The sequence below is a fragment of the Cynocephalus volans genome, chromosome 7 (assembly GCF_027409185.1).
Source record: "Cynocephalus volans isolate mCynVol1 chromosome 7, mCynVol1.pri, whole genome shotgun sequence".
NCBI classification, from domain to species: domain Eukaryota; kingdom Metazoa; phylum Chordata; class Mammalia; order Dermoptera; family Cynocephalidae; genus Cynocephalus; species Cynocephalus volans.
The window spans coordinates 63,047,171-63,066,500 of NC_084466.1; positions in this window are offsets into that span (position 1 = coordinate 63,047,171).

Genomic DNA, 19,330 nt, shown 5'->3' on the forward strand with positions numbered 1-19,330 from the left:
GATGCTAAAGGAGGTAAAGTCAAGGTGAAGGACGAACCACAGAGAAGATCCACAAGACTGTCTGCTAAACCTCCTCCAAAGCCAGAGCCAAAGCCTAATAAGGCCCCTGACAGTCAGGGTCGGCTTCTGAAGAGTTGTTAAACAATATGCTGAATGTGAAATGTCAGCTCTCTAAATTTTCCCTGTTCAGAGCATCAAATGAAGACTTCACTGGTTTTATAGAGGCTTTCTGATTTTCATAGTCCGTTGAAGAAGGGAATTTGAAAGTTGTTGTATACTGTTAACAATTGTCTGCTCATGTCCTGCCTGCAATACCATGGTTGTTTATGAAAATTATCCTTAATAAAGCTGGATACAGTTTGAAAAAAAGAAAAGTAGAAATGAAAGATAATACGAATCTTAACTTGAACTTTTTGAAGAACCCTTGTAATATGTGTATAAACACACAGGAAAATGTCAGAAAATATGAAACTCAACAGTGCTACCTGTGGGAGGAGACTAGAATAGGCCAGACAGGGGGAATTTCTCTTTCTGTGTATGTATTTACAATGAGAATATATTAATGGTGTGTGTATTTTCATATATATATGAAAATCAAGCCTGAAAGTAGAGCATGCCTTTTATGTAGTAAACTAACTTAGGACCACTCCAAGAAATACATAATGCTTCGTTTTTACCCCAATCAATCACTGGACGTTAGAGTTAGAACATCCCTGAAATCCTGCCATCAGGGAAGAACCATTCCCTAGAGGACTAAATGTGGAAGAGGAAGGATTTGTCAGACTTTTACTGAATTTCACACACCTGTATCTTGAGCTTTGCACAACCCGGGAGTCTGCAGATGGCTCTTGTCAGGGAAAGGGGAGAGGGAAGCAGACTGGGGTCCATTTATAGTGTTGGAGGCCTGCTCTGTTGCCTTGATGAATTCTCCTAGGATTAAGAGGTAAACTTCATTTCCTAAAGGGATGAAGGTGCCTGGTCTATATGATGATGGAGGCCTTGAATTAAATCCATTGGGAGACGATCCACAAAGCACCAGCAATGGAGTGAGGCCTTTATATGCTGTGTTGCTAGGGCTAGGGCTCACAGACCCTACAAACCTATTGTACAGACTGGGTCACCAAACCCTCACATGCCAGGCTGGGTCACCAGATCCCTCACATGCCAGGCTGGGTCACCATATCCCTCACATGCCAGGCTGGGTCATAGACCTCTCACATGCAGGTCCATGCTAGGTAATTGGGAAAGATCCCGGGAGCCATTGGCAGATGACATGAGCTCAGTCCTCAGCAGTACCAGCAGCAGCTTACAGCAGCAGCGGTGGCCTCTCAGGGCATCCCTGGGGCACTGGCAGGAACAGCCTCCAGCAGCAGTAGTGGCTTTCCCATGCATGGGAAAGGAGGCCCTGTGGGTCAGAGCCACTTGTCCTTTATACTTAAGTCCATAGCCCAGGACACTGGGGTGCCCAGGCGCATCTACATCAGACAATAGCCAAGGAACACCTGGGTGCACGTGCATATTTACATCAAACGCTCGCAAGATTCTGAACATCTGAGGGGCCCTGAGCATTTTCCTTCACTTTCCCTACATATGCCTGTGGTAAATTTGGGAAACAAGTGTCACTGAGGAAGGAGAAACCCATCACTACTTTGATGATTTGCCAAATGTTTAAGGAAGCAGTTTTCAGTAAATATTTCCCACTGTAGTAGGGGAGAAAAGCCAAGGTAAGTTCTTGACATATCACAGTGGAACTCTGAAAAAGCAGAGGCTAGAACTCAAGTCAGCATCACCTGAGCTTTTGCTAAATTGCCAGTCCCTCAACCTCCCCTTTCTTGTTTCTCGTGCTTTTCAATAAGGAGCCTTCTTGCTGGAACCAAGGATCTGAGAGGAGAGTGGGTACACATTTCCCTTCCCAGCCTTGCTCTGGTGTCATGGGCTTCACCGCAGCAAAGGATCACCCCTATCACAGGGTCTTAAACAATGAAAGAAGCCCCACAGACCACTGCAAGTGGCTTTTCCTGTTAAGTTCAGCTTTTACAGGTAGAGTCCTTATTACTCACCAAGCTTTCTGTCTTCTTTGAAAATAAAACTCTTAATCACCTTCAGACAGCATTGGCAAGTGAAACCTTAACAACATCAGTCAGCTTTGAGATCACATTCTGTTAACCACCCACACAAAGATTCATCCAAAAGCCCCACAAACCATAGCCTGCAAGCTTAAGAAATTGCAATGAAACACCGTGACATGTTGATTTCTCAAGTTGCATTTACTGATGTTGCAAATGTATACCAAGTAATCAGCTGAGAAAGGACAGAAAATAAAAACAGGATTATTTTAAGTAACAGTTAATAACACTTTACTTGGCTCAGTTAGTTGATTTCCTCATGAAAAAAAGTGTGTCAATCAAGGCTAGGGCATCATAAGCCCTAGAAAAGAAGCCAGGAAGTTAGATCTTGGATTTGACATTCATCATATCTAATACTTATTTTTGCTGGGTGTTTTTAGGCAATTGCTATCACCAGTAACTGGGGATGGAGAAACTTGTTCTGGTTTAGGGGAAGCGGGTGGGGAGGGGCTGGTAAGCAAAAAAGGATATCTTTGTACTGATGGGAGGTTGACTGAGATGATCCTTAACATCCCTCTCAATTTTAAGATTTTTCTTTTTTTTTTTTATTTTTTATTTTTTTTCCCCCTATATAAAGATGACTGGTAAGGAGATCTTAACCCTTGGCTTGGTATTGTCAGCACCACACTCTCCCAAGTGAGAGAACTGGCCATCCCTATATAGGGATTCAAACCCGTGGCCTTGGTGTTACCAGCACCACACTCTCCCAAGTGAGCCACAGGCCGGCCCTCCAATTTTAAGATTTTCTGATTCTGAACTGTGTGCCTGGCTGAGCCAGCCTGTCAGCTTCACCCAGCACAAGACTGGACAAGGGTGTGCTGTATTCTTGCCCAGAGGCAATGCGCGTGGCAGTGGCCCAGCTACAATACACACGCCGAATTTTACACATTGACATCCTGCTGTGGACAGGAGGCAGGCACTAGACAGGCGTGTGTGTTCTGGGAAAAGACCTTCCTTGCGTGGCTTCACTGCGTCACCCACCCCCTTCTGTGGGCCCACCTGTTTCTCTTGCATGCACCCAAAAAAGCTTGTCTCCATCACTCAGTCTTTACTTGGCTTCGTCCTACTCAAAGCCCTTTCAGTTGTAAGAAAGAGAAATCCATTCAAGGTGGCCCAAAGGTAGGAGGCATGCTTCTCTTGGGGACTGGCATGTCCTCTCTCAGGCCACATTGTCTTGGCTGTTGGCCTGCCGCTGCAGATCTGCTCCATCGTGCTCTCTGCAGATTGGCCTCCTTGGCTGTACACGGTTCGTGTTCCCTTGTAACTCAGCACACTCTGTGCTTTGTCTTGATAATGGTGCCAACTCTGACCTCAATTTTACATGACTTTTCAGCTTAGCTCCTCACAGCTGACTGACTGATTCTGGGTCCCATCTCCAGATTTTCCAGAAAAATCTGATTTCTGCCTGTCTTAGGTTAGGTGTTCACTGCTGATCTGATCAGTGGGGGCAGAGGCGATAAGTAGGTGGGCACATGTGTGGCCACAGAGGTCCCTTCCAGCAGGGGCTATAGTTGTGGGGGCTGAGGGGTTCCCAAGAAGAAGGGTTCCTAGCTGAGCAGCACTCCAGAAGGACACCACAGGATCCTTTGACTGAGCCATCTACTTAGGTGGGAATATGAGTCCTGAGGTCATAGTTACATTATATTCCGCTCTAGTAAGATTCTGTGCCTTGGTCTGAGTTCCACAACTAAAGAGTTAGTGAGAGCACTGAGAAAAAGGTTCACCAGTGAATTTCAAGATAATGGTGAAAATTTTGAGGAAAAGGCCCTTCCAGTTCTAAAATTCCTGATTTCCTATGTAAAGATAAAAGAGCAGGGAACACGCAACCTATAGAAGAAAAGAGAAGCATTTGCTTATACACAAATTCAGCTCTGTAAAGGACTTATCAATTGGATGCATAATAAGAGGAAAGAAACTAAACTGCAGTGAGAGCAGTAATCCACCGTTTTACACATAAGTATAGCAACAATTTTAAAATACTTGATCCCCAGCTCTGACAAGGTTGAGGTGATACTTGTACTCACATATTGTAAGTGTGCACTGATAAAGCACTTTTAGCATCTCAAAGTATTAGGTCAGCAAGAGAAACAGAATAAGACTCCAAGCCAAACGTTTATCCAGCAAGGGAGTTTACTCCAGCGAACCTGGAGGGGAAACAGAAAGATCAGTGTTCCGCCCTCTTACAGTCTAGCAGAGACTTTATAGGGTTTGTCAGGGAGGAGTTTGGACAACTATTCTGTGCACCCAGCATTCTGTAATGGCTTTGCAGGGTTTTGTTTGTTTGTTTGTTTGCTTTGTACACGATGTTTTTGTCGGAATGCACCAGCCTGAGAGAAAGGGAGGAGGTAGGGGGACAGGGTGAGTTATAGCCAACATGGCTGTGCCTATGTTAAGTTGATTGTGAGGCCTAATACAAAGAATTTAACAGCTGTTTCTATCCCCATTCTACAGATATAGAAACAAAGGCACAGGAAAAGCATTCACACCACACCACCTGTGAGTGGTGGAGCTGCGGCCCATGTACACTCACTCCCAGCACCACAGCCTCTCCTTCAGCCCCGGTATTCTCCAACACACCTGGTCACAGAGTCATGGGATTCGGATGGGGGTGGGGTAGTTAAAATGCAGACTGCTGGGCACTACCTGAGAACAATTGAGACATATATCCATCCCTTAAGAGGGAGCCTCAGCTCTCTCTTTTTATAAGTCTCCAGTTATTTCTGATGATCTGAAATCAATTGCACTCATCAAAACATTTCTAGCCAGACACTAATAACAAAGGCTGTTTGGTGGTTGTGTTTCCCTGGCCATAAACAGCTTGTAGGAAACTTTTGACTTTCCTGAAAAAGCACAGTGACATCCCACCTGTTCCACCTCACACCACACACCATAGCCTGAGACCTCGAGAATGAATCCATACTCACTGTGAACCTGGACACCTTAGCAGGCCTCCCTGCTCTTATCTTTCAACCAAAGATGAAAATACCTATTCCCAATGGTGGCTAGTAGGGGTAAGTGAGAAAAGTGTGAAGTGCCTTCACTTAGTGCCTGCCACATAGTAGATGTTCAATAAATGTTCATTGTTAAACTTGTTTTTCAGAGCTGTTGTCACTGAATGATAAAGGTAACCTGTATTTCAACCTTTCATTTTTAGCCACTTTGCAGGAAATGGCCAAAAACTATTAACAGGTGAAAAGCCAACTACCAAGGAAATCTGATATTGATTTATGGCAGTTGTCTTTATCACAGACCAAATAGTAACTCCAGTTTGGGATTAAACAAAGGTTAATACTGAGTGGCCCTAAGGCCCTCACTAACTGGTTTAGAGCACTGTGGGTTCAAGTGCCACAAGGCCAGGTCTCCTCTCCCCCCTAACCCAAGGCCGTCAAAGCCAGCAAGCCAGACCTGGATCACCCACCTCCTGATTATCAGTTTTCCTGATTATATCCCTCCTTGGGATGAATGTCCTAATAAGAAAAATGGAAAGGAAGAGTATTCATTGCCCCAGTGTCTACCGTTCAAAATACCAGTCCAGTCCACTTGGGATTTTAGGTCCCGTGGTTCCCTCACAATGTCTACTCCAGTCTCCTTGCCCTTCAAGGTCTGACTTCTGCATCTGAGGAGATAATAAGGGCATCAGAAGTAGATGGAGCAAATGCCTCTTCATGGTCACTCCTTGGAAGTCAGCACGTCCAGTCACACCATTAGGTTCTGTATGCTTTGGGATGCATAGCAGCAAAAAATGTAAGGGTGTGTGATGTCACAGTTTCCTTACCAGATGCATACCTTAGCATTCATGACGATCTCTGAACTGGTGAGACCCTCACCTTGTAGGATTACAAGGAGTCTGGGCACATTTTTGCTTTGGTGCAACAGTTGGTGTCCTAGTCCATCTGTGCTGCTGAAACAAAATACCATAGATTGGTGGCTTATAAACTAGTTTATTTCTCACAGTTCTGGAGGCTGGAAGTCAGATCAGGGTACCAGCATGGCTGGTTCCAGTGAGGTTCGTCTTCTACATTACAGACTGCCAACTTCTCTGTGTCCTTGCATGGCAAAAAGAGGGCAAGAGAGCTATCTTGGGATTCTTTTGTAAGGGTTCCACCCTCATAACCAAATCACCTCCCAAAGCCCCACCTCCTAATACCATCACCAAGTGAGGATTTCAACATGTATTTAGGGGAGAAGGGGATAAACATTCACTCTGATTTCTTATACCTTGAATGTGCTTGATGTGAGAAGTTGTTCTGGATCTCTCTTTAAAAAAAAAAAAAAAAAAAAGATGGGCCGAACCCGTGGCTCACTCAGGAGAGTGCGGCACTAGGAGCGCAGCGGCGCTGGGAGCGCCGAGACCGCCGGTTCAGATCCTACATAGGGCTGAGCGCAGTGTGGGCGACACCAAGCCAAGGGTTACGATCCCCTTACCGGTCACAAAAAAAAAAGATGAATAAACCTTATTTTGAAAACAACTGTTCACTGCCTTTCATCCTCAGCTGAAATGAGTGCACAACTCTGTTATTTTTCAAAGTAGAGGCTACACCTACACAGGATCTACTTTTGGGCTTGGAGAGGGTGGTTAATGCCACAGCTCATGAAGACTGACTTGCCAAATTAATTTAAATTGGGTTGAGTAGCAATTCTAGCATGTAGGCTGAAATCACTTGGACTGACCTTGAGATTGGGTGGTGAAAACTAGTATTATATAGTTTAGCGCAAGCAACAGGGTCAGCCCGGGGGCTGTCTTTCTAAGCTGCTTTTTCAGGGATCTGACAAAGGAAATTTAGAAACTGTATCAGTCAGACCTGGAGGATCTTTATCTAGTTTTCCTGGCACCTGACACTGTCTCCTACCTTGGGTAAAGAAATAGCTCCTTCTAGAGTTGGGAGGGAGGGAGGGAAAGATAGATGTGCTGGGCTGAGAATTAGTGATTACCATCATGCTTTGGACTGTTTCTGAAAAGGAAAGGTTGAGGTCTCACAAAACTACTGTTTAGTTCGAGCCCCAATGTCCAGAATTTGAAAGAAATTAGAAAGAACTAAAGAAATCAAACTGAAAGTAATTTAATGATTATTGTAAACATAACTCCTAATTACACTACTACAGTTTATTGTGGATAAGCAATGTGAACCACACCTATTCTCAGAAAAAAATGACATCACTTAAAAGAAAACTTCCTGTAGAAATGAAGGGAGTTATAGTGAAAAGGGCATAGGTTCTGGGGCAGGAACATTGACTCAGATATCAGCTGTTTGGAGACAGCGTCTATCTGAGTTTTCGTTTCTTTTTCCTTATAAAGGATACAACTAAAATGCCTACCTTTCATTGATATTGTAAGGATAAAACACCATAAGTTGTAAAGTAATGTGCAGATGTTAATTGTTATTTTTATTAATGTGGGTCCTTTGAGTTGCTAATGACAGAAACTCAAGCTGGCTTAAGCAAAAAATAGAATAAATCTGCCCCATGGACCCTAATATAAGGGAAAAATAATGTAGAGATTTAGTTTATAGTCCCACTTCTTGAATAGTCATTCCACTGTGTTATAACTTAGCTTATCCATAAGGAACTAAGCTCATGCTTTCCAGAACAGTACATCCTGAGGCTGGTGCACGTACAGAGCTTGGAGAACCTGCAGGCCTGGTGATCCCTGTGTTGTATTTCGCCAATCTCAGCATCCTCCAGGCTTTCAGAGCCCTGCCCTCCTCACTGGTGCCACACTGCTAGCAAATGTGCTTTACAAGAAGGGGACTCGAGAATTCTTCTTATTGATATTTTACTTTATTTTACTTTTTTGGTGGCTGGTGGTATGGGAATCTGAACCCTTGGCCTTAATGTTAATTCTTGCTGATATTTTAAATTTTCTTCTTTAAGAAATGGTACTAGATGGGCTGGCTGGTTAGCTTAGTTAGTTAGAGTGCAGCCTTATAACCCCGAGGTCATGGGTTTGAATCCCCGTACCATCCAGCCACCAAAAAAAGAAAAAAGAAAGAAATGGCACTAGAGTAACAGTTTCTGGGGAGATGTGAAAATTAGGAAGTACTGGCTCTTCTAAAACTTTGCAGGCCCTCAGGAAGAATTTGTGTGATTGGAACTACTCTTGAGGCTCGGAGGGCCTGGCCTGGCAGGTCAGCTGGGGTGTGGGGTGGGGAGGTAGAGGGGTGACACCATGCTGCCACATAGGAAGGACATGGGTGTGTGCTGCTCCCCACAAAACTGTGAGCTCCTCCTAGCAAGCTAGGATTTGGAATTAGTATTTGTTTCCTTTATCTAGCATGATCCTTGGCAGACAAGAGGCATTTAATAAATACTTACTAAATAAATTCATTGGTAAATAAAAAAGTTGAGAAATGAGATAGAAATGGGCAAGAAGGATAGAACAAAGATGTTCTAAAAAAAGGAATGACCAGAGTTACTAACACATGTGTGGGATGAAGAGGAAATATCTAAAATGAAATTTCTTTATTTCTGGTAAATTGATATAGGGAAGCATTGACCCTATCTATGTGGACATAATGAGTTTAAATTGCAGTCAGGGCACTAAAGTTGAAGGTGTCGGACTAGAGACTGGAGGTCTGGAGTTGGCAGTCAGAGATGGAGGTGACAAAGTTCTTGGAACTGGGGGAGAGGAGCCGAGGAGTGAGATTGGAGAAGTAAGACTGAGGAGTGAAATTGGCAGTAAAAAGAAACCATCAAATAGATGGTTGTTGCTGCTGCCGCTGATGTTTATTTAGGATGCAGGAACCCTGAACATGGTGGAAACGGAGTGGAAGCACTCCTGCACTCCCCTTTCTGAAATGGTCCACTGGGATCATCACCCTGCTTGCCACCAAAGCTCTGCACAGGAGTGACGGGCACTGTCCTACCACTCAGCCCCAGAGCACTCCAGATGGGTTCTGGGAAAAGCAAACCTTTTTCTCCCTTAACTCAGCTTCAGGAACTGGGGCCTGCTGTGTCTCCTGGGTGAGGGAGTATTAGGGGTCTTGAGCACGTTAAAATTTTAAAATCCAATGTAGTTCTTGTACCTGTGCCCAGCAGCTCTTGTAGAAGGTTAATTCTTTACCCCATTGGGGGAAATAGGCTCTTCAGAGAGTGGATGAGTCCTTCCCAGCTGCAAGTCCATCAGTCTCTGAACTAAAGGAATTGGGCCAACAGCTGATAGGCAGGAGATGGGGCTGGTGCTGAGCTGTGCAGACTGTGCCAAGGCAGAGTGGCCAAGCGGGACATGGGTGAGCAGCAACTGGCTATGATCCTGCATCACGCCAGCTCAGGACCCGGATAAAACATCTTCCTCTGCCTTCTGCTCCCTTCCCGGTCCCTGTGCCTGTATCTAGCTCCTCAGAGCTTTCTCCTTCAGTGTCTGTCCCTAACCTCTACTTCTCCTCTCTTCCAGTATCCCTCCCACCATCAACTCTCTCTCAGTATCATGTGCTCAGCTACATGGAGAAACTTCCCATCTAGGACCTCCCCTCATTGGAACTTACTGGGATATAATTTGTTTAATTTTTAAATTAATTCCTCACCCCCGACAATCAAGAATGCATGTCCATTATAAAAAACTGGGAAAGTGGGGGATGGCCAATTAGGTCAGTTGGTAGAGCATGATGCTGACACCACCAAGGTCAAGGGTTGGATCCCCATACCGGCCAGTCACCAAAAACAAAAAAGGAACTGAGAAAGTATAGAAAGTGTAAGAGAGGCAGAAAAAAGATCATCCATGGAATAGAGAGTAGCTAAGTCTTCTCATTTAGTCTCTGAGTTTGATTCTGGGTTCTGCATCTTACTCTAACTGCATGACCCAAAGACAGTCCCTACCCTCCCAAAGCCCGAGGTTCCTGTCAGCATAGTACTGATATTTGCATCTGTCTTATATATAGTATTGTCTGAAGATAAAATGAGATAAAACTTGTAGCACGAAGTAGGGCTCAACAAGTGATAGGCATTGGTGTCACCTAAATGGTAGATGCTCAATACATGGAAGCTGTTTCTTTTTTTTGATGGGGGAATGGCTGACTAGTAGGGGGATCCAAACCTTTGACCCTAGTATTGTCAGCACCGTGCTCTAACCAGCCAAGCTAACCGGCCAGCCAGCAGAAGCTGTTTCTGTTATCATCCGCTGCTGTCTCAGCAGCCACCAGGAAGGCGGACACAGTAACACAGCGACCAGCTGGCTGCCTGCTTGTTGTAGATGCCTTCAGCCTGAGCTGCGGGTGCTGGTTATGATACCACTGGATTTGTTTGAACACTATCTCAGTGGAAGAGAACAAGTAGGATTGAGTCCCACAGCACTGGTGGCCTCCCTGAAGACATATTGGTCCTGAGGATTCTTTTTCCTCTGCTCATCCTCACTTACCTTTTTATATCACTGCCACTCTCTCTGCCAAGTTCTTTTTGGTCCACCAGCCCTCCAGGCCTTTTTTTTCCCTTCCCTGTGCTTTTAATCTTGCCTCATTGCTTGCCTGGCTCCCTTCTTCACTCCCTACAGCAGCTGATGACAACAGTGAGAGGCCAAAAGGACTAGGTAGAGGCCTCATACGTTTTATTTTACTAACTAATTTTTATATTGTAAGAGTACACTTTGCAGTGTGTGTGTGTGTGTGTGTACTCATGTTTAATATATACTCATAGTATATATACTCTTCTGCAAGTTGCCTTTTTTACTTAATATATGGTAGATATCTTTCTGTATCACTTCACACAGTTCAGCCTCATCCTTTTTAACAGCCATGATAGGATTTACCATAATTGATTTAAACTTTCCCCTACTAATATACATTTAGGGTGTTTTCAGGCTTGGGTTTTGTTTTTTTCTGCTTCGCTTTGTAAACAATGCTGCAATTAACATCTTTGCCCATAGATCCTGGTACTCTCCTGTGACTCTACCCATTTTAGGAGGCATTGTCCTTCAGGAAGGGGCCAGCATTTTTATGGGCATCAGGCAGTTACAGTAATGGTGTGTCCAGACCTGAGTTCTATCCTGACTCTACTCTACTTAAGTAGATAGAGTAGAAATAGTTTGCAAATCTGCTGTGAAAATTCATGAAGAATCAGATTTCCATAAAGCTCCTCTAACCCATTTACTCCACCTTTTCCTCCAATATCCATGTGGTAAACTTTCTCTACCTTTAATGATGATTATATTTTTACTTTTTAAATAGATTTTTTGGCCTGGCCATTTGCTTGGTTGGTTAGAGCACAGTGTTATTTCACCAAGGTCAAGGGTTTGGATTCCCGTACCAGCCAGCAGCCCCCAAATAAGTAAATAAATAAATAAATAGAAAGTTTTCTTCTCTCTCAGAGTTTTAATGTGCTCTAAGTCTCCCTATTCTTGGTTGCCTGTTTATATTTTTTTCTTTCCTTTGGAATCTTACTGTAGAACTAACTCCTGCATGAAGGAATTAGCTTCTCCTTATTTCAACCCACTCAAATATGAACCCTTTACTCCTTAAAAAAAAGTATATCTGGATATACATATAAATATTTACATCATAGTACCATTTGTGTGACTCGAAGATCAACTAACACAGAGGAAAGGCATAGTCTCTACACCATCACTACCCCCACCCCCAAACTCTTTTTATCTAGACCCTGTCTTCTACAGCCTTTTGTTTTCCTGGAGTTTAAAATTGCCTTTTTTCTTTCCCTCTATATCTTTACCATACCCTCAAGTTTTATCACGTTCTCAATAATGCTAATAATTCCATAGAGTTCCTCTCTCCCACCTGGAAGCCTCAGGCAGTCTTTCTCCAAACTGGATTACGCATCTGCTCTTCTGAGAGTTCTTGTTACTCTCTTGTTACTCTTTTTGTTTGTGTGTTTGGTTTCTCCCTCATTTTTGAGGATTACATCCTCAAGTAACTTCTTAAGAAAGGATATATGGGAAGTAAATACTATGTCTGAAATGTCTGAAAATGTCTTTATTCTCCCTCAGACTTCATTGATAATTTGTCTTGGCATTAAGCCAGTTTGTTGTAGCATCCAGTATTGCATCTCTCTCCTTGTAAGTGAGCTGGTGAGAGGCAATATGTGTAATGTTTAAGGGTGCAGGCTCTAGAACTGGATTGCCTGCCTCTGTTACTATTTGTGGCTCTGTAACCTCAGTTTCCTTGTCTGTGAAATAGGAATGCTAATAGTAATACCTACTCGTAGGGCTACTGTAAGGACTAACTGATTTAATAGAGAAATAGTGCTTAGAAGAATTCCTGGTACATAGTATAGTTCCTGGGACTAATATTAATATTTTTTTCTTTTGGGAGTTTTTTATTTTTCTGATCTTTACTGTTATCACTAAATGTGAATATCTGATGTGTCCTAGTAAGGGTCTTTCTACATTTACTGAGTTTGACGCTCAGTATCACATTTGTTTTGAAGACGTGCCTTCATCTCAGAGAAAATATTTGTTGTTATTTCTCGATAACGTCCTCTCCTCCATTTTCTCTCTTCTGTCTTTTTTGAGCTACTATTAGGCAGAGGTTTGTTCCTAGATTAATTGTTTAAATGTCTAATCTTTTCTCTCAATTTCCCCCTTTGCCTTTCTATAAATTTATTCTGAAAGACTTCCTTACCTTTATCTTCCAATCCTTCAATTAAGAAGGTTTTTTTTAATTAAAAATTTTCATTTCCAAGAGCTCTTGTTCTTTGATTTTTCTTTTTTCCTGGCATCATGTTCTTTTTTATAGATGCTCTACCTTTGTGGGTTTCACTGAAGTTACTAATTAGAGGTTATTGTACTTTTCTGTCCCCTGAATTATGTCCATTTCTGTTTGTTCATCTTGGCTTTTCTCTTCCATGCTGAAGGCTTTATTGATGATTCTTGCCTATTGTTTCACATTTTTTAAGCGAAGAAATTGGATGTTTGATTAGGAGCTCTGCGTGTGGAGGCAGGACTTGTCACCAACAGACTTCTCATTAGGATGAGCAGTTGGGACTCTGGCCACAGTTCTGGGGATCCTGAAATACCAGCATGTGGAGGACCTAAATTGGGACATCACACATTCTCACTTCCCTAATTTTCCCCAGAGTTTATTAAAAAAAAAATTTTTTTTGGTGGGGGGGACCAGTAAGGGGATCGCAACCCTCAGCACAGTGTCGTCCACACCACGCTCAGCCAGTGAGCGCACCAGCCATCCCTATATAGGGTCCGAACATGTGGCCTCTGTGCTACCAGTGCCGCACTCTCCCGAGTGAGCCACGGGGCCGGCCCGAGTTTATTCAATTTTTTAAAGAGAAAAATACTATGTAATGTCATGCTATGTTTTATATTATTTGGACTGAAGATAGACACCTGACTGTAAATCACTTTTGCACATCATTGTTGTGCCATATCCTCCCCCCCCATAATAGCTGTCATATATTAACCACCTAATTAGGACCAGGAATTACAGTAAATACGTATATCATCTCAATTATATCAATAGATACATAGATAGATCACCTCACAACTACCCAGGAAGGTAAGTATTACCATCTCTATGTTCCACAAGGGTAAGTTGAGCCTTAGAGAAGTCAAATAAAACATCGAGGGCCACACGGCCAATGAGAAGTGAAGGGAGAAGTTAAAAGCACTGTGATAAACTGTGCTGGATGACCCTGTGTATGGATACAGAGGCAATGGTTTGATGGAACTTGGCTCACTGCTCCCCCGCTCCAGGAGGATTTTTGTTACTGGTCTTATACAGAAGTAGTAGGGTCTCAGAGTACGAGGGTTGCTTTGCTTTTAGCCACCATTCAGCCTTGTTCTTCATCTCAAAAGAAACAACCAGATTCCCTGGATGTTTGTTAAGCTTGACTTTCTTGACATAAAGAGAAGCTTTTGTCTTGGCATTATTACTCTTTTAGGTCCTTGTCCAGTGAAGGTCATTGCAAAGGGCATTGCATTCAGGTATATTTCTGAAGCCAAGGGCCACTCTCTCAGAATTGTTGCAACGTCCATATTGTGTTGGATAAGTGACATAGCTATTAGATCCTGGGACACTGCCCCTGCTGTTACCAGAAATGGAGTCTGTCTGCTGATTGTCAGAGCCCTTATCTTAACTTTTTAATGTCATCCAAGGTCACTCAGTAGGTTGGAACTCTGAGTTCTCAGCCATTCTTCAATTCTGTGGTTGCTTAAAACCTATCTGCCTAGAGCCCTTATTTGTGAAATGAGAATATAAGGAATCATTCCAGCTACTTTTCAGGGTTGGCTAGTGTCAGGTCATACAAGAAAAGGCTTGGGATTGTTAATTATAAAGCAAAATGGTCCAGTAACTCACTGAATGTCTTTTATTGATTTTTATTGCTTAATATAACTTGCCATTTGCTAGAAAGTCTGCATGCAGAAAGAAATGAGGAATTTATTTCCAACCAGAAGGTGGACAACTCCTCCCCACCCCACAACACATACCTCTTCAGAAGTTTTTTTCTGATCCACAGAGGAGGGAGGACCTTGTACTCATAGGAAAATAAACTTTTGATATACATTTTAAAAGTGGTTCACATATACATTCTTTACTTTTTTTTTTTTTTTTTTTTTGGTGGCTGGCCAATACAGATCTGACCCCATGATCTTGGTGTTATAAGACTACACTCTAACCAACTGAGCTAACCAGCTAGCCCCTACATTCTTAAAACAAGAAGAATAACATTAAACAAGGAAAATTGTATATTTGAAAGGGGGTTTAAATATGCATTTTGAAAACAAGGTGAGTGGTAGCCAGCCTCCAAAAGGGTCTTCTATGACCCCCAGATCCTGGTATTCACACCCTTGGGTAGTCAGTCCCCTCCCGCACTTAATAGGGCTGACCATGTAACCATCGGGATGCTAAGGAAATGATGGTTTGTGACTTCCAAAGCAGGTCATAAAACAATGTGGCTTCCACCTTGCTTTCTGTTTGATCTCTCACTCTGGGGGAAGCTAGCTGCCATACTGAGGTGACACTCAGGCTGCCCTGTGATGAAGTCCAGGGGGTAAGGAATTGAGGCCTCCTGCCCATAGCCAAGTGAGTGAGCCCCTCAGAAGAGGATCCTCCATCCCAGTCAGACTTTCAGATGATTGTAGACCCTGCGAATATTTTCGTAGCAACCTCATGAGAGGGAGCCCAAGCTAAAGCCACCTAGCTAAGTAGCTCCTGAATTCTCGGCCTACTGAAACTTTGAGATAAATAAATATATATTGTTGTTTTAAAACACTAAATTTGGGGGCCGACCCCGTGGCTCACTCGGGAGAGTGTGGCACTGGGAGTGCGGTGGCGCTGGGAGCACTGAGGCCGCAGGTTCGGATCCTATATGGGGATGGCCGGTGCGCTCACTGGCTGAGCGCGGTGCGGGCGACACCAAGCCAAGGGTTACGATCCCCTTACCAGTCACACACACACACACACACTAAATTTGGGGGTTATTTGTATTGTAGCAACAGATAATTATTACAGTGAGCCACTGTAAACAAAGTGAAAGAGATTCAGATATATATTGGAAAATAAAAGGGAGTCCCAGAATTTATTCAGCATTTTTTATTTTTAGAACATACGACAAGGTTCTTCTGGCTAGGGCTGATTTCACTCATTGTTCTCTTGTGTGGATGTACACATCCTCCCTGCCCCCCGATCAGTTTATTAGGCTGTGATTATACGATTCAGGGATTGTCATTGTACACCCTCACTGTAAGAATGCTGAGGGAGGCAGACAGGCTGCCAGGGAAAGGAGAAAGGCCTTCCTGCTAAGCAGCAGCGAACTGCAACTGAAAACACGATCAAGACTTTCAAATTCAACAGTGAGCAAGCATCAGCCCAGACATCTATACCAGTGGCCCAGAGGTTATCAGTCCTGCATCTGCACGCTGCTTTCCAGCAACAGGATCTCAGGTGTTGAGACCTTTCTGGGCTGAATCAGTCTTTTAACAGGAACTTACCCTGGAGCACTGTAGGAAGCAAACTGGGGCGCCCTCTGGTGACCCAAGCATTACTAGGGCCCTTTCGTTTATTTTATTTTTATTTGCAGTCCCTTGGGGTTCAAGATTTATTTTAAATAGGTTAGCCATATGTGCGTTAGTTTAATGAAGTCCCTTTTCTGTACAAACACGGTAGATGCAACAGCTGAGAGTATGATTTCCAAAAAGAAAAACTTTACCTACTTTTAAAAAACCAGCTGCAAATGTTTTTCATTTCTTACCACATTTACCTGTACCCTAAAAGGGTACAACTAATGGGTTATGGTTAGTCTTTGTTCACATTTTATAAAGTCATTACAATCCCATCACTCAGTCTAATTCTCCTGGAAAGTCTGAGTAGTGGTCGCTTGAGAGGACCACTTCTGCTTGAGAGGAGAATACCAACAATTGACTCCACTCTTCTGTCTTCATGTTTGTTGGTTTCAGAAGCCCCAGAGGCATGATTTCAGGTAGTAAATATCCATTTGTTTGCCCTCCCCACCTAACGGTCCCATCATTTCATCATCTTCTCTGCCTTTTGACTTTTTGGGGGGGTAGGAAAGGGCAGTAATAGAGCACAGTAGTCACAAGGTTGATCGCAGATGTCTATATGAAGAGCTTTATATAAAGACAGCTCCACGGTGATTGTACGTGTGCTTTGCACGCTGAGTACTGAACTATCTGCTGAAAGAGTAAATTCATAATAACCCATGCTAACCACTCTGGCCATCTTAGAATACCCACACAATAAGTTAATAACAGAATCAGACTGAGCTTAATGTACCAAGGGCTCCATTTCCATTCCCAAGGAAATGTTTGGTATCTTTCCACAAAGACAAATTTGGAAGCAAGACTACCTCTCCCTCCACTTACCCATGAAGCGTTTCAATAATGAGATGCAGCAGCATCCATTTACTTTGTACCACCTGCCTTTTATTGTAAGTTTTCACCTTAATGGTTTTTATTAACACTTGGACTTCCGTTGCTAAGCAACGAGCTAAGTCTGGGCTCTTTACCAGAGTATCAAGTGTCTGCGTAGTTCTCCTGGTTGGGAAGGAAATTTGATGGTATCAAAATATGTTCTTTATTGTTGGTTTTTTCCTGACCCTTTTTTTCTTTTCTTCCCCCGAACCGCTCCCAATATGGACACATTGACGCTGTAGTACATCTCAGAGCCACAGCAGCGCAGCAGGCGCCCCCTCTAGGCGACATCTCCCATCTGTGAAAGCCGGGGGAGAGACAAGAGCTGGGCCATTAAACTGTTCGTGCTGCAAACCACAAGTCGTCTTTTAGGAGTTCATTTTTTCCCCCGAGCTAGAGAGAGCAGCTATTTAGCTTATAAAGTAGCTGTGACTGCAGTGGCCCACACTGTCATCAGCAAATGCCGCTTCTTGTCACAGTCCCCGCAAAATAGGGTGGAGGAGGAGGAGATGGATAATGCTGATGAGTTGCTTGCTTGCTTTTTAGTTTGGACGCGTTCGAGTACATCTGTTAGGAAAAGGCAGTGAAGGAGAGACTAGAACGATGGAGATGTCTCCGGAGTAGCATTTGCCTTGTGCTTGGAAGCCGCGGCGCGCAGCGAGCCGTGGTCCCCGGGACCCCGCCGCGGGCGCCCCGAGCCGCGCCCCGGTGTCCTTGCTGTGCAGGTGGCCGGCCCCAGCTCCACCCTGCCGGTTCAGGGAGAGGGAGGCTTGGCGCCTAGCGTCCTTATCTCCGGGGCGTGCTCGGTCTCTTTGGGTTCCTGCTGCCAGAGCCCGGCCTCTCTGCGCTCCACAGCCAGGCGGAGGCGGCGCGGAGGCGGGCTCCGGAGGCCGTGGGGCATCCATAGGAATCTGTCCTCCTTTCCTGGCTCTGTGAGTGTGGCTCTCAACAGTGATCTTAGAATTTTCTCCAAGCGGGGGCGGAGGGGATCCAAACCACAAGTCACTCCCCAAAATCTGTGCGTGTGTTCCCTGTATGTTTCCCAGAAGGTTTGACCCCGCACCAAAAAGCAGACATGTGAACACCTTTAAAGCATCACCATAATCATGGCTATCTTTCCAGACAAATGCCGTGAGATGCGTGTCTCCTAGCGGCAAGCAGCAACCGGGAGGCAAATGGTCCCCGGTTAGAAAGGGGGTGGGGTGGGGCTTAAGAGCATCTGCTCTGAAGTCTGGATGTGTGGGTTTTAGGCCTTTTCCCAGCATTTCCTCTTTTCAGTTTTGCCCACTGTCAACATTCTTGCTAGACGTTAAGCCCATATTCTTTTCAGATCTGATTTTTTGTTTTGTACTGTATTCAGCAAATATTGATGAAGTGTCCACAATAAAATGCCTACCAGAGTGTGTTCTAGGCGCAAAACCTAAAACAAAGCCCTTGTCCCTGCTTTCATGGAACTCCCATTCTAATAGGTGCAGGGAGGGGAATGCACAGTGACAGCAAGTTAATATATAACAGATCAGGAGGCAATAAAACGTCCAGCAGGTAAGGGATGGAGAGTGATGGGTGTTACTCTTTTAGCTGGTGGGTTAGGAATGGACTCTCTGATAAGAGAAGGGAGACCTCAAGAACTGAGTGTAAGCCACATACAAATCCAGGTGCAGAGCAAGCTTAGTGTAAGGACCACTGGGGAGGCCTGGAGCTGAGGGCAAGGGAATGTGCAGGAGATATGCTAAAGAAAAAATTATGACACTTGTTAAAACAGTGAGGCAGACATTCATCAGGGGGACCGTCGCCATAGGCAGAGGGTCTGCTGCAATGGAGATTTGCGCTAGGAAAGAGAGATTGAGCTCAACTCCAAATACAACAAAGAAAAGTGGGAATTTATAGCCAATGAACAGGGTGGGGGTTAGTGGTTGGAAAATCACTAAGGAAACAGTGGTAAGGGAGGGTTCTTGCTAAACCCACCTAACAGGATTCTTGCTGAAGGCAGGCCAGGGTGATCGTACATCACGTAGGGGACGGTGGGTGATGAAACCCATTCAGGTATCAAGGGTGAGCCAATATCAAAGATGGGGTTGTGGCTAAACTGACTTAGCAGGTTCATGCTAAAACTCGGGTACACAGGCCTGGCAAGGATGGACACTGAAGATTGAGCCCTGGCTGGGAGGAGGATTTTAGAGGAGCCTGACTTAAGTTTGGTCAAGGAGAGAGTCTTTTTCAGATGAAATCAGTGAGGAGGGGGTGCCAGTTCACAGTGGGCCTGGTTAGGACACCATAAGGACTCGGCATTCTATTACCAGTGAGATGGGAGGCTGTTGGAAGATGTGAATAGAAGAGTGACATGATGTGTGCAGTTTTTATTTTTTCAGTGTAGACGATC